Genomic DNA, 16,124 nt, shown 5'->3' with positions numbered 1-16,124 from the left:
GAAGACTTCTGTCTCTCTGCCTCTGCCTCTCTGTAAGTCTGCCTTTCAAATAAATAAATAAATCCTTAAAAAAAAAAAAAGCCAAGAAGAGGCACAGTCATTGCCAATTGTTTCCCAGGAAGACATTCCAAGATCTGCAGTGAATGCTGAAACTGCTGATGGTAACACTTAATTTATAAATTAGACAACAAAAGATTAACAACAAGTAATGGCCGGCGCTGCGGCTCACTAGGCTAATCCTCCGCCTTGCGCCGCCGGCACACCGGGTTCTAGTCCGGTCGGGGCGCCGGATTCTGTCCCGGTTGCCGCTCTTCCAGGCCAGCTCTCTGCTGTGGCCAGGGAGTGCAGTGGAGGATGGCCCAAGTTCTTGGGCCGTGCACCCCATGGGAGACCAGAAGCACCTGGCTCCTGCCTTCAGATCAGCGCGGTGCGCCGGCCACAGCGCACCGGTCGCAGCGGCCATTGGAGGGTGAACCAACGGCAAAGGAAGACCTTTCTCTCTGTCTCTATCACTGTCCACTCTGCCTGTCAAAAAAATAAAATAAACAAACAATAAGTAATAATAAAACAGAACAATTATCACAGTACTCTGTAATAGTTATGTGAATGTGGTTTCTGAAAACAGCTCATCGCAGCACACTCCCCCTTCTGTGATGGTGCGAGGTGATCCAGCGTTAGGGTCATTGGACATGGGCACTGTGACTGCTGCAGCTGATAACTGAGATGGCTGCTGAGTGACTAATGGGGGGAGCAGATTCACAGAACACTGGTATGATGCACACCACACCACATACAATTTAAAACCTAGGAATGTTTAAAAATTTTTATTTGAAAGGTGGAGAGAAAGAGATAGATATTCCATTTGCCAGTTCACTCCCCAAATGCTCCAACAGTGGGGGCAGGATGCAGCCAGGAGACTGGATGGAACTCCTTTGGGCCTCCCATAAGGGTGGCAGGAACCCACGCACCTGAGCTATCACCTGCTGTCTCCCACAGTGCACATGGCAGAAAGCTGGAATCAGAAACGGAGCGTGTGCATGGTGGGGGGGGGGGGGGGGGCAAGCACACAGCACTGCAGCACAGTGGGGTAAGCGGCCACTTCTGCAATGCTATATTCCAAATCAGAGCACCAGTTCAAGGCCCAGTTGCTCTGCCTCAGACCCGGCTCTCTCTGCTGATGTGTCTGAGAGGGCAGGGCGATGATGGCCCAAGTACCTGGATGCCTGCCATCCACGTGGGAGGACTGGATGGAGCTCCGAGTCCCCAGCTTCAGCCTGACCCAGCCTGGCTGTTGCAGCCATCTGGGGAGTGAACCAGCAGATGAACTATCTTTGTCTCTCCCTCTCTTCTGTCACTCTGCCTTTAAAATTAATTAATCTTTAAAAAAAAAAAAGAAGCTGGACTCAATCCAGCTGTGGATGACCGAAGCGGCATCCTAACCATTGTGCCAAACTCCCACCCCACGATTTATTCCTGGAATTTTCCGTATAATATTTAACTATCACTGATCACAAGTAACTAAAACCAAGGAAAGTGAAACTGTGTAATCTAAGGTCATTACCATGGAAAAGTCAAGAAGGACAAAAAAATGGTAGGAAAAAAGGAAGGCTGGTACATGGGCTGTTTCACAATTTGGGGACATTAATAGTTACGATTTGCTTCACAACGGGTACAACTGGTTTCAGGAAGGACAACAAACAAATATAGTGGGAGTGGGTTACAAAATCTGCTACTACGGAAGTGAAAACAGTCATCTTAAGACTTAGTCTCTCAAGAGGCCCAGTGGTGAGACACCCCGCACTAAGTAAGTGCTTACCAAGCTAGTGCTGGGCACCACTACCTAGGTCAACATTCCCATGTTTAAAGATGCAGGAGATCCCAAAGTGCTAAGACACTTATCCAGTCACACAGCCAGAGAGACGGAGTGAAAATATCCACACACCCCCACCCAAGGTGGCACAAGTAGCTATTTAAAAATACAATACATGGATTGGACAAGAATTTTAAAATCTAACCTGTACATTGCAGTTACATAAAGTTCAGTGTGACAGGCATCTAACTTAACCTTAAAAAGGCAAAGCAAAAAGAACAGCCTCCAGAAACAGATGACTCAAACTGGAAAGAAGTGTCAACTCTGGCCTCCCAGCCGGGTTCCCATTTACCACGCTTTCACAAGAACCTATAAATTTGCATCACAAATAAATAGTGTACCTACTCCAGAAGAACTCTGTTACATCACCCAGGGGCTCAGCAGGGGCAAGAGAAACCACACCGGGTAGCAGGCTCAATCCGAAACTAAAAATTTCTCCCTCCCTGGTCAAACAAAAGTTTACCCTAGCATAATCCCCCAGCTTTCCCGTATCACTTAACTGGGTCATTAGGTCAACCAGCAAAACTGAAAATCAAGCGGGAATCCTTCTTTACATTTGTATGGTTGGTATAATCGCTGATCAGATGTGGCAAATCCCCACCCCCACCCCAGGAGGCCCCCTCTGGCACAACTGCAGTTTGGTGGACCTTTGATAGAAACGTGTTCTTTCCCAGAGGAAACAGGCCCTCTTCCCTAGTTGACATTTCTCATTCAAAATTCCTTCTTCTGTCCTGGAAACTCGTGCACTCTTTCACTGTTCCAAGTGTCAGAGGTCAGACCCAGAGACTGAGGCAGGAGTAAGATCCACCAGCTCCCCTCCCCCCAAAACACACACACACACACACACAGAGAGAGAGAGAGAGAGAGAGAGAGAGAGAGAGAGGCAAGAAATGTACTAGCAGAGGGGACAACTGAAGCATCTAAGTAACTAACACAACTGCCACAAGTGACAATTAACAGCCGGTAGAGAGGCACAGAGCTAGAAGAGCTTGGCCAGGACGGAGCCGCCTTCTAGAGGTGATTTCAGCACTGTGCAGGAGCCGGGGGAAGAACGGAGAAGGCAGTGGAGGTAGAGGACACCCCCACGGGCCAGGAGGAACAAAAGGAATGGAAGGAGGTTTACCAGGCACAAAAACGCAGCCAGGGTGGCGCCAGAGCCCGCAGGAAAGCAGTGGGCCAGAGTGGGAGAGGGAAGAATCGGGTTTACCCAGTATGCCGGTCTCCATCCCAGGACAGTGGGACACATCTGACAAGCTCCAAGCACACAGGGCCTTGGAGACACGCGCACGTCAAAGTTATCGCTCTGCATCCTCCCTCAACCTATGCAGAAACCTTTACCCCTTTATGACATTCATCCACAGTGCCCCGCTGGTGTGCTAAAAAATAAATAAGTAAGTAAAAAGTAAGTAAGGCTTCACGTTCACTTCTACCTCAAGAGAGAAGACACGCATTTGGAAAAAAAGTAGTTGGGGCCTGCACTGTGGCAGAGTGGATTAAGCCGCTGCCTGGCCGGGGATCCCATATGGACCATGTGACCATAGGTTCGAGTCCCGGCTGCTCCACTTCCTACCCGGCTCCCTGCTAACGCGCCTGGGAAAGCATCGGAGGATGGCTCAAGTCCTTGGGCCCCTGCACCCACGTGGGAGACCCGGAAGAAGCTCCTGGCCGCCAGCTGGTGCAGCCGTTTCAGGAGGCAACTAAGGGAAGATCTCTCCCTTTCTCTGTAAACAAATACATCTTGAGAGGGAGAGAAAAAAAGTAGTTTAAACAGGTGGCAGCCACTTAAATATTTAAAAGCGACCGATGAACTTAGCCTTGTAAGGTAGTTCCAAAAGCTCGTGGAAAATAGAATTTTTTAAATAAAAGTACTCGGGTGCAATAGATTTAAATCCACGCACGGACTGATAAAATGCCATTTTTCCATCAACTTCTGGAAGACTCCTAGGGGACACGCGGGGACAGAGAAACGAAGTTCACAGCTGCTCATTAGCCCTGCCACTCCGAACGAGACGGCTCCCACCGAAGTCCAAGGGCGACGACGCTGCGACCCCACCCCACCCCTGCCGCGGGAGGCAGGGGCTCGGCCCACGGTCCTCGCTCCCCTGCGCCCACGCCGCCCCACCGGCTGCAAGGCGACTGCCTGCGCTTCATTAAATGTCTTCTCACTCACAACTTTCTGCTGCCCCGAGAGATGCCGAACGGAGCGCCAGGAACCCCGACGCCCCAAGGTTAACTTTCCCGCGCTCCCCGCCCAAACTCCCGGGGACTCGCGGAGCCGCCCCTCGCCGCGCTGCCGGCGGCGGCCTCCGCGGGACTGCCCGGGACAAGGCCAGGCCCTCCGGGCCGGAGTGCGCAGCCTCCACCCCTTCTCTCTTCCCCTCAGGCTGAGGCGGGAGGACCGAGACGGGAAACGAGCGGGGGGCCCGGGAGCGTGGACCTTACCTGGGGGCGGGACTGCGGAGACCTCGGACGACCGTGAGGACGGAGGAAGCCGCCTCGGCGCGGCCAGCGGCACGGCTAGCTCCGGGAAGGCGGCCCCGCCACGCCGCCAGCCCAGCAGCGCGGATCATAAAGCGCCCGACCCCTCCGCCCCTCCGCCCCCCGCCTGCCAGCCCGCTCCTTGCGTCACGCGCACGGCCCGCGCCAGCTCGCGATGCTATTGGTGGTCCCGGCAGCCGCCGGGCTCCGCCCACCGGGGCTCGCCCCGCCCCTCCGCGGGCGCGCGGGCGCCGAGAGCGCGAGCCCGGCGCTTCGGGGGCTCTGCGCCCTCGTGGGCGCTCCGCGGGCTGCGGCGGCTTTTCCTGCGTTTCCTCGCGCGACGCCTGGCGCGGTGGCGCGGGACGGGGCGGTCCAGCCCCACTGCAGCCGCGGGTCACCGCGGTCGGGACTGACCGTGTGGGGAGGAGAGAGGGCGCGAGCCGGCGAGGCTTTGGCGTCAGATGCCGCGGGCTCTGGAAATCCTACCCATCCTTAGGCTGCGTCCGAGCTGGGCGAGTCGGGGGAGACGTGCGGCCCCGGGTTTAGAAGGTCGTTGGGAATTCATAAAAAAGATGCAGAGGCGTTTAGGGCACAGGTTAGGTACAACAGTTAATTCCTTCTTCTTTTTTTTTTTTTTTTTTTTTTTTTTTTTTGCGAGAGCAAAGGTGTAGGTGAATTTAGGGTAAAGGTTGGGTGGAGAGGGGGTCACACAGCCCACGCTACCCGCCGCCCTGGCCCTGCGCTGACGATCCCCCAGGGCAGGATGCCCCGAGCAGATGATCCCGCTTCCTGGCGCTGAGCCTGTCTGGGCACCTGTGACAACGCAGTTCCCCCTGGCCACCCGGAGCCTGCAGCACTGTTGGCCCAGAGCAGCGCTGGCCTCAGCTTTCGGTGGCCACCTTGCGACGGCTGCAGTCTTCCTGGTAGATGCGGACGCCTCCGGGCTCCGCTGAAGAGCCTTAGGGACACAGGGATTGGCCTCTGTTAGCCGCCTTGGGCGCACACCACGCCGACACTTCTGTCTTCATTGTTGAAGCTGTTCATTCAGAAAATACTGATGGTGTTCTCTTGTGGCTGGGGCAGCAGCAGGGGGTGAAAAGAAGCCCCTACACTGAAAAGTTTGCATTTCTCATGGAAAACAAAGATACTTGCCTAGGGTTGGTGTTGTGGCTCAGCGGATTAACAGCTGCTGCCTGGGCGGCTTTGCAGGTTGGGGTCTCAACTGCTCCACATCTGATGCAGCTCTCTTATGCTAATGTATTTGGGAAAGCAGCAGGAGACGGACAAAATCCTTGGGCCCCTGCACCCACGTGGGAGACCTGGATGAAGCTCCTGGCTCCTGGCTTTGGCCTGGCCTGGCCCTGGCCATTGCAGCCATCTGGGAGGTGAACCAGAAGATTCTCTGTGTGTCTGTCTGTATCTCTGCCTTCAAAGAAATCTTTTAAGAACACTTTTAAGAAAGAAAATAGTTGCAGATGGGAACAAAGCAAAACAGTGATGAGAAGACAGGAAGTGATAAGAAAAGCCACGAAGAGAGACATAGGCTCTAGATTAGATAGAATAGCTAATTTGGGAAAGACAAGAGTAGGTGAGTTTCTGAGGTGGCCTGAGCTAAGGCTTGACTAAGGAGGAGTCGGCCATGGCAACCACGGGGAGGGGGACCATTCTAGACAGACCACAATGAGTGTGAAGTCCCTGAATACTGTGGCTTGTCCAAGCAAAGGCAGGGTGGAGCACCGGTGGGTATGTGATGGAGGTTGGAGAGAGAAGCAGGAACTGAATCATGCTGGGATTTTGTTGTGGTTTCGGGTATTTTTTTAATCAACCTGTTTTATTGAGAAGGGGAGCGGATATGGAGCCCGAGAACAGTAGGAAGCTACTGGGCAAGTCCATGAGACAGATGGCGGTTGCCATGGAACTAGAAGTTGAGACACTTCAGAATGTTTCCTTGAGACGCAGGTGTGAAGAAAGGTGGTTTGTAAGCTGCCACCTAGGCTGTTTCCTTGAGCACCTGCAGGGCCTTGATATCATTTAGTGTAAGGGTAAAGACCATACAGTGTCGCTGGAGAGACTCCAAAGGGCCTTGGACCAGACGCCAAGTCTCTCCCCCAACTAGCCTGAAACTCTTACATCACTCAGTCCTTGGAATCAAGGTTTGCTTAAATGGCAGTGTTGGCTTCAGCATACTCCAAAACGCGTGCGAGCAGAACCTGTGCTGGTTGCTAGGAATAGCGCAGGCGAATGAGATTATCTACTGGGGAGATAGGTAACGAAGCTATTTCTTTTTCTCTTTTTTTTTTTTTTTTAAAAAGGATTTGTTTATTGGAAAAGCAGAGTTACAGAGAGGCAAAGGCAAAGAGAGCGAGAGGTCCAGGAGCCAGGAGCTTCCTCCAGGTCTCCCATGCAGGTGCAGGGGCCCAAGGACTTGGGCCATCCTCCACTGCTTTCCCAGGCCATAGCAGAGAGCTGGGTTGGAAGAGGAGCAACCAGGACTCAAACCAGTGCCCCTATGGGATGCTGACACTGCAGATGGTGGCTTTACCACGCTACCTAATCCACTTCAAAGCAATGGGGTAAAGTGTTACGGTGAAAAGAGGTTTTTATTTTTTTTTTAAAGTTAAAGATTTCTTTTATTAATAAATTCTCCCTCCCCTGAAAACTTTCTCCCCAAAATAAATATTTCCTCCCCCTTTGGGGGCTGGGGAGGTCTAAAGAAGTCCTGTCCATCAGGGTCATTGTGAGGATCAGATGAATGAATGCCCACAAAGTTTTACATGCAGACCCTGGCATATATTAGTGCCCAGTCTTTTTTTTTTTTTCTTTTTTTGACAGGCAGAGTGGACAGTGAGAGAGAGAGAGAGAGACAGAGAGAAAGGTCTTCCTTCCGTTGGTTCACCCCGCAATGGCCGCTGTGGCGCACTGTGCTGATCTGAAGCCAGGAGTCAGGTGCTTCTCCTGGTCTCCCATGGGGTGCAGGGCCCAAGCACTTGGGCCATCCTCCACTGCACTCCCTGGCCACAGCAGAGAGCTGGCCTGGAAGAGGGGCAACCGGGACAGAATCTGGCGCCCCGACCGGGACTAGAACCCGGTGTGCCGGCGCCGCAGGTGGAGGATTAGCCTAGTGAGCCGCGGCGCCCGGTGCCCAGCCACTATTAATAACGTTCTTATCTTCTGGATGCAGTGGGAGCAGGTGCTCTGACTGTCACAGCTGGCTGCAGAAGGAGAGAGAAAGGAAAATGGAGGGACAGCTGGCTGAGCCCAGCTTTCTGAACCAGCAGGAGGAGTTCAGTTATCAGGGAAGGGGAGAGTCATCACGTCAGCCTCTAAGCAAAGGAAAAAACAAGGTTGAAGGCCACACGACAAGAAGGAGCCGGGACGGGCTCAGAGACGTGACAGTGACGGAGTGCTGGTGAAGAGGAAGGAACCATTTCCTGAGGACCCGGGCCAGATGCAGCTGGTGTCAGGGCTGAAGTCCATGCACCGCGCTGAGGCTCCCTGACTCACGGGGGGGGGGGGGGGGGGGGGCAGGGAAGGGTGTGAAGGAAGCAGGAGGGAGAGGCACCTGGAGGTGAGGTGAGGTGAGTTAGAAAGGGGTGTGGTGATACCCGTGAGAGACCGCGAAGGCCTGAACTAAGGCGGTCGCAAGTGCAAGGGGCATATTTGAGAGCAGGACAGTTGGCAGAAGCAGTGTTTGGACCTGGGAGTTAAAGTTGTATTCAGGATTTATGACTTGGCCGGCTGGGGGCCAGAGTGAGCGCTGGCTGGGGTAAGAAAATATATCCTGGAGAAGGAGCAAGAATAAACGTTACTTGGGTTAATGTTTAAGCTGCATCTGTCCACCTGCTCCCAGGACCTGAAGAAATTAAACAAAAAGCAGGGAGGGTTTTTTTTTTCTTTGTTTTGTTTTTATGATAAAAATACCTTTCGCATTTTTTTCTGGTTATGTTAGTATGTATAAATAAAATCAAATGCACAGGCATATACAGGTAAAGGCTGTCTAATACCCTACCCAGAGACACCACTTAATCTGGACATGGGGGAAGGGGAATAACAATGGTGTAAGACATAGGGCTCCACTGCCAGAAGACGCTGAACAGGAAACAAACCAGGTTTTTAAAACACAAACACCTGGGTTCTTCAAAGGGCCGCATCTCCCTTAATGACACCAAACAGGCAATACGTCTTTATCCCATCCCAGGTATGTGTAATTTTGCCGTTGACACTCAGCCGTAGGGAAAACAAATGGATGGATCTGGAGCTAAGGTTTTGTGACGGAGCAAGACAGTGAGGCAAGAGTGTAAACCAGCACCTGGAGCCCGTGTGTTCCTGAAAACTTTTGGAGAGCTGGAATCCTGTTTTGCTTATGTGTTCCCGAAGCACCCAGCACAAGACCGATGGCCCGACTGATAAGTGAGCTGAATGGATGCAGCCCGCTGAAGGCGGAGGCCCTAGAGTGCAAGTCTGTCTCAAGGACAGCAGGGGTCAGACGCAAGTTCATTCCTTGTCCTAGTGGTGCAGGCGTCTTGCAAGATGTGTCGTCACTTGTTTCTCCACCAGCAGAAACCTCTGGCCCAATTTAGGTAGGCTGCCTGCTGAACTCCGGGGCTTCCTCCAGCTCTAGGTGGTGAAGTGCATTCTAGCAGTCATGGAGGTCATAATAGTTCAAGATGGCATCAAGAGGTCCTAAACCAGCCCTGGTGAGCGCTGAGTGGCCACTGCATCTGCTAGCCCCAGGAAGAACGGAAGAGTGGCCACACCGCTGTGCTCAGGAACCATTTCTCTTTCCTGCTGTTCCCATAAGGGCTTATCTCCCAGCACTCTTTCTCCAAAAGAAAGAGGCTGGTTTCCTTTAATGGGCTAATGTGGACTTTTTTCATTCCATGAGGAAAAGAGATTTGTCATTTACTACATAAATAACACAAAATTATTAGGAAAAAAAAATAATAAAACAAGGTAGACACTTAGCCCAGAGGTTAAGACTCCCTCATCTCATAGTGGAGCGCCTAGGCTCAGCTTCCTGCTAACACAGATTTTGGGAGGCCGTGGGGATGGCTCAAGTAATTGGGTTCCTACCTCCCGTGTGGGAGATCTGGATTGAGTTTCTGGCTCCTGGTTCTGCCAGCAGCCCAGCCCTAGCCATTGCAGGCATTTGGGGAGTGAACTAGCAGGTAGCAGCTTTCTCTCTCTCTCTCTCTCTCTCTGACTTTCAAATTAAAAAAATTTTGAAAATAAAAAATTTAAATAATTTGTAAAGTTACAAAGAAAAAAATCAACAGAAATTATGCCACCCTGAGATGACCATTTTTAATAAGTTGGTGCCCGTTCTTTCATACACGTTTGTCCATATGGACACAAATGTTTTCACTGTGGATTTTTGCATTTGTGACCTTTTCTTTTTTTTAAATATTTATTTATTTATTTATTTGAAAGTCACAGTCACAGAGACTGAGGGAGAGACAGAGGTCTTCCATTCACTGGTTCACTCCCCAGATGGTTGCAACGGCCAGGGCTGAGCCAGACCAAAGCCAGGAACTAGGAACTTCTTCCGGGTCTCCTATGTGGGTAGCAGGGACACAAGTACGTGACCCATCTTCTGCTGCTTTTCTCAGGCCATCATCAGGGAGCCTGTGCCTATATGGGATGCTGGCATTGCAAGCGGTGGTTTTACCTGCTGTGCCACAACGCTGGCCCTGGCAAATCTTTCTTAATAGGCTTTGTTTTAGGTTCACAGGAAAATTAAGCAGAATGTCCAGAATTTTCCATATGCCTCCCTGCCCCCACTCATACACAGTCTCCCCACTATCAATGTCCACCCACCCGCCCAGAGTGATGCGTTTGTTACAACTGATGAGGCTACATTGACTCACCACTGTCACCCAAGTTCCAGAGTTCACATTAGCCTTCACTCCATGCTGGTGCTGGTATTCTTTCATGTTTTGCTACATTTTGCTTTGTTTTGATGACCTACGGTTCTTCTTGAAATACTTAATTTAGCACCTGCTAAGAAGAATAGAACTTGATTCTGTTTGGCTCAAGCTTATTCCTCTTTCTGAATTCAAAGTGTGTGCCTTAGTCAATTTTCTATGTTTACTAAACTTTTGTCATCATTTTGTACACTTCAATTACAATTGTTATAACCTTCTATTCTTTCTAGACTGTTCTACTAAAGGTTCCCTTTTGGTCTCTATGACCAATAAATCTGTCTTGACTGCTGGTTCTAGTCCCAGCTTCTCCACTTCTAATCCAGCTCCCTGCTATGGCCTGGGAGAGCAGTAGAAGCTGGTCCAAGTCCTTGGGCCCCTGCACCTGCAAGGGAGACTGGAAGAAGCTCCTGGCTCCTGGCTTCAGATCAATGCAGTTCTGGCCATTGCAGCCATTTGGAGAGTGAACCAATGGAAGAAAGACCTTTCTCTTTGTCTCTCCCTCTCACTATCTGTAACTCTACCTCTGAAATAAATAAATAAATAAATAATATCTTTTAAAAAAATTCAGATGGTTTCATGCACCAAATAGTTACAGAGCTAGGATCAGGTTTCTTTCTGTTTGCTTTTTGTGCCATTCCAATATTGGTTAGGGTCCTTTGAAGCCATAGGAAAACAATGAGCTAACTGACAGTGACAATAAGACGTCTTTCTAGAACTAAATTATTTATAATTTAATTTATGGTGAATGATTTCACTTCATTTCCCCCTAAGTCTATCTCATATTACATTTCTGCACATTGAAGAAGCTAGAATTGGGAAAAGTGCTAGGAGTTGAACACAGGTACTCTGGTATGGGATGTAGGCATCCCAAGTGGGATCCTAACTGCTGTGCCAAATGCCTGCTGCTATTAAAGTAATTTTCATTTAAAATATTTTACATTGGTATTCCTAGTGAAAAATATGTTTAACATAATCAATTTGTTATACATTCAATTTTGCTCGCTTAGATAATTGTTGCAAATAGAACACAAATAATAAGGATCTTAATGACAATCACCTAATTAGTGACTTTATTGAAATGATAGCAAGATAAAAGCTACAGAGTAAATATATAATGATACATAAATTGCATCCAAATATCACAGTGTTACTGGTGAATGGCACGGTTCTTGTCTTCACGCAAGAAAGAATTCAGGCGTGAGACAGAGTAGTGGAAAGTAAAAGTAGCAAAGTTTATTAGGGTAGGGACATCCGCAAGAACGGATGGGCACCCAGGGAGTGCAGTGGAGGATGGCCCAAGTGCTTGGGCCCTGCACCCCATGGGAGACCAGGATAAGTACCTGGCTCTTGCCATCGGATCAGCGCGGTGCGCCGGCCGCGGCAGCCATTGGAGGGTGAACCAACGGCAAAAGGAAGACCTTTCTCTCTATCTCTCTCTCTCTCACTGTCCACTTTGCCTGTCAAAAAAAAAAAAAAAAAAAAAGAACGGATGGGCACCTCTCCAGACAGGATCTGAGAGTGCCCAGTCGCTCGGACTGGGGGGGGGGAAGGAGCAAGGTTACATGGTTGAGTGGAGAGAGTACACCTGGTGGCAGGCGGGGAGTCAGCATAGAGGCAGAGGGCTGAGCGCGCCATCTGGTTGGGGGGGCGGTTTAAGGAGATGGGTCATTGTCTTCACACATCTCCTCCTGAAACAAAGGACTTTACGGCTGTAAATATTAAGAAGCTCCTATCAGAGTTTTCCCTTGAAGGTATCAGACAGGAGGAAGCCTAGCTGGTGCCGTCCTGGGTTCAGAGGAAGGGTAAGCAGGACCCCCTGGAGAATGGGGATCCGGAGCAGGGTGTTTGAAATGCAGATACTGGGCTGCACCTGGGAGATTGTGGAAGAGTTGTCAGGCAGAAGGGGCGGGGACCCCCACCTGGCAGGTTATCAGGTAGAAGGGGCAGGGCAGGATGCCAATACTGGGCTACCCCTGAAACGTTATCAGGATGACTTTGAGATGTAGATGCATATGCTGGACATAGACTTCTCTTTAGGCCTGTCACACACACATAAGCTCATATCTAACTTCCTACCTAACAACAGGATCATTAAACAAAATTTTTTGAAAGAATTATTTTATTTATTTGAAAGAGTTACAGAGAGACAGAGGGAGAGAGAGGTCTTCCATGGTGCTGGTTCACTCCCCAAGTGACTGCAATGGCCAGAGCTGAGCTGATCTGAAGCCAGGAGCCAGGAGCTTCTTCCAGGTTTCCCACGTGGGTACAGGGGCCCAAGGAGTTGGGCCTTCTTCTACTGCTTTCCCAGGACATAGCAGAGAGCTGAATCGGAAGTGGAGCAGCCAGGACTCAAACTGGCACCCGTATGGAATGCCAGCACTGCAGGCTGGGGCTTTAACCTGCTGTGTCACAGTGCTGGCTCCAATCAAAACCTTAGATACACGGCATGATATTTAAATTTTTTTTCCATTTTTGACTTACCACTTCTCTTTCAGACAAATGAAAACTACAGCTTTTTACAAATTTTTCCATTTGATTGTTGGGAAGATTTATGTGTTGGGACATCTTTGATTTGGCAGTCTGTGTGTTCTGCCCTGTATTCAGGTTATCTACACACACTCCTGCATCCCTGAGTGATAGAGCTGAGTTCTGATACACGTGTCATTATGTGACCCCATCACTGTGCAGAGTACACTCACACAAACTCAGACATACAGCCTGCCTCACTCCATGGCTGTGTTAAAATCTTATGGGGCCACTCTCTTACATGCAGGCCAGAATCAACAAATACACCATTGCTCTCTGCTTCATTCTCCCAGGAGCACACACACACAAGAGCTTCTGAGAATAGCAATGGTCTTATCTCTTCTCGCCCTCCCTGTGTACTGTCTATCACAGTGATTACAGGCACTCAGTAAGTTTTGAATTTCCCTGAATCCCACATACAATAAGTGGGAGGTGTACCTCCAGGGATTTCTCCCAGATGGTCGATTTAAGAAATCCGACAGTCCGGAGTTGCAGGTTGAAACTCAAGTCGCTTGTCTTCAGGACAGCTAAAGTATATGCAATGGCAAACGAGTTTACACAGCCTTCCTCACTGACGGACACAGCCTTTGGCACAGTGAGCAACCACGCAGGCACAGGTGAGAGGTTCACTCACTCAGCGATGGACTCGCTAGTGTGTGGCAATGAGACGCTCCAGGGTACTTCAGAGACTGCACGGAACAGAGGAGTAAGAGAGAAGTTTATTTTGGTGCAAAAAAAATTTTGAAAATCATGCATAGTTTTCCTATACATTTTATAAGAACTTTTTATAGATGCCTTATATGCTTGGATTTCAAAAAAATTAGAAGCAAAATAAACTTACTTTTTTATTTACAAAAACTTTTGGAAATACCTTTATACATGTTCTTGGTATTTTTTCAATGAGAGACGAGAGCACATCAAACTTCATATTCAGGGATTAGGAAAAAAACCACGTTAGAACTGTGTAGTAAGTTCCTCTCTGCAATGTTCTTATACTCTGCCTTTCACTCTCAGTGGAATCTAACTGTAAAATTACCAGTAAAAATTCAAGCGATAATTCTAGAGGTGTTTTTCAACATAATGAGTAGTCATCTATCAGGAATCTGACTAACATACTACAGGTTATTGAGGCTTAATGAATTCTAAATAACAAAAATAATATTAAACAATTAATTTCACCAACGGCTCTTCATGGAAACAAACTCTGTCATTGGCTAAGTTTGTTCTGTTGCACTTTGGACATGAAATACTTCCAGGTATTGAGATTTTAAGTCAAGGGAGATTTGCACAAGACTAAGTCTCTCCCTCCCATGACAGCACAGAATGTATGTCAAAATCATGCTTGTTCCGCTTGCCATCTCCTCCCATCTTGTCAAGTAAACGTGGTGACTTGAAAGATCCGTGTGGGAAACAAAGAGAGGAGGATCAAATGCAAGGAAGTCGGAAAAAAAAAAAAAAAGGATATGTTCATGAAATAATGAAAAGTCAAGTCGTCCAGGAGACCCACTGCTTCTCAAATATTTGTCAAAATATCACCTGCAGAGAAAGAATACATTTGAATACCCCACTCATCAAGGAATTTAGGAATTGGCCCCAATGACTTCAAAATCTCATATGTTTTATCTTTAAAATGCATGTAAAATTTGTGTCCTGGCCTATCGTATCAGTGTTGTATATGAAAATATACAGAAAGGTCTTCATTAGAGGAGCGAACAAGCTTCCTCTTTCTATCTTGGCTAATAGATTTTCTTCGATAAACAAGTTTCTACTGGTTTTATTCATACTATGACCACATCTTTTATATAATCACATATCTTCCAAATTTTATGTAAGTTATCATAAGAGTATAGATATTCTACACATATATTTTAAAGGTTAATAATAAACTGAACACTAAAAAGCTACCATTTGAGAAACAGAAAATTCCAGAACCTTAGAACTCCCAGTAGACTCTCCCCAGATTGCTTCTCCTGCCTGCTCCCCCTTCCTGAAAACGCTCTCTGGGGACCTGTGTGTAGTGCAGCAGACGAAGGTGCTACTTACATCACCAGCATCCCATATCAGAGAGCTGGTCCAGGACCTGGCTGCTCTCTATTCTGTGGGCAGCCGCAGGCAGTCACCCCTTTTGTTTACACTTAAACACATGGATGGAGACATCCTGGCACAGACAATTAGGCTAAGGAGATTCCAGGAAGAGGCAGGAAGAACTCACTGCTAGACTTCTCACAAGAAATGACGTAGGTAATCAGCCACACCTGAAACCAGCATTTATTACCTAGGTGTTTTATTATGCCCTTGTAATCTATGATTGATAACATTTTGTGATCTGTTAAGCCGAAGAACTTTTTTGGGAACTCTTTGTAACCCCAAAAGAATTTTAGATATGTAAATCCTCTGTGTGCCTTCTTGTGTACAACTGGTCGTGTTTAAATACTACTGGACTTGTTGAATAAACGAGCCTTGATCAGGATTTGTCTTGGCTCCATTCTTTGCGTCCTTGTCCCCGCATTCCCACTCTCTGTTTCAGGAAACCCGGTTCATTGTGCTGCTGGCCGGCACACTACTCAGGCTCCCTGCTAATGTGCCTGAGAAAGTAGCAGAAAATGGCCCAGGTACTTGGGTCCCTGCCACCGCTGTGGGAGACTCAGCTTGGAGCTCAGGGCTTCTGGCTTCAGCTTTGCACAGTCCTGGCTGTTGTGGCCATTTGGGGAGTGAAGCAGGGGACAGAGATCTTTTTCTTTCTCTGTCTCTCCCTCTCTCCCTCTCTCTCTTGTCACTCTGCCTTCCAAATAAGTAAAAATAAATTTTAAAAAAGAAAACACTATCTCAAATTTTGTGTTACTCATTCTTTTGTGTTTATCCATTCCAGTGTTGTTGGATATTTTGATTGTTGTTTTTGGAATGACAAAATGTTGTATCAACAGTTGCACAAAGGGAACAGTTTCCACAGGGCAAATAGCCAGGTGTGAAATTGTAAGTCATAAGTGTATAAATCTTCATCTTTAATAAATAGTGTCTGTGGCAGATTGCATTTTCTAAAGATGACCACAAAAATATTTTTCATCCCACGTGTACTTTTTTCAAAAAATTTAGAGGCAAAGAGAGAGAGAGAGAAACTCCCATCCACTGGTTCATCCCCAAACACCTACTACAGCCAGGGTTGGGCCAAGTTGAAGCTGGGATTGAGCCAGGAACTCAATTCAGGTTTCCCGTGTGTGTAACAGAGACCCAACTAACTGAGCCAGGGTGCCCTTTAGCAGGAAGCTGGGTATTAGTAGAAGATTCGAATTGGAAGCAGAACTGGAACTCCAACCCAGGCACTCTGA

At 48.4% G+C, this 16,124-nt stretch overlaps 1 protein-coding gene across 3 annotated transcripts in view; it reads right to left on the bottom strand.

Annotated features, from left to right (window-relative positions):
- The window catches only part of SOAT1 (sterol O-acyltransferase 1), a 67,867-nt gene extending 63,359 nt beyond the window's left edge, over positions 1–4,508 (bottom strand). The window contains exon 1 of one of the 3 annotated variants that reach the window (XM_070077205.2): positions 4,313–4,508. The gene's annotated coding sequence lies outside the window, so the exon portion shown is untranslated. Of the gene's footprint in view, positions 1–4,040; positions 4,206–4,312 lie in introns of those variants that run through there. The other 2 variants (XM_089299453.1, XM_070077206.2) reach the window with 2 other exon arrangements.
- Between the last annotated feature and the right edge of the window lie 11,616 nt (positions 4,509–16,124).

The sequence above is a fragment of the Oryctolagus cuniculus genome, chromosome 7 (genome assembly GCF_051225735.1).
Source record: "Oryctolagus cuniculus isolate XC-2025 breed Fujian yellow rabbit chromosome 7, ASM5122573v1, whole genome shotgun sequence".
Lineage (NCBI taxonomy): Eukaryota > Metazoa > Chordata > Mammalia > Lagomorpha > Leporidae > Oryctolagus > Oryctolagus cuniculus.
The sequence above is the reverse complement of the archived record's forward strand: the minus strand, read 5'-3'. Positions and strand labels throughout refer to the sequence as shown.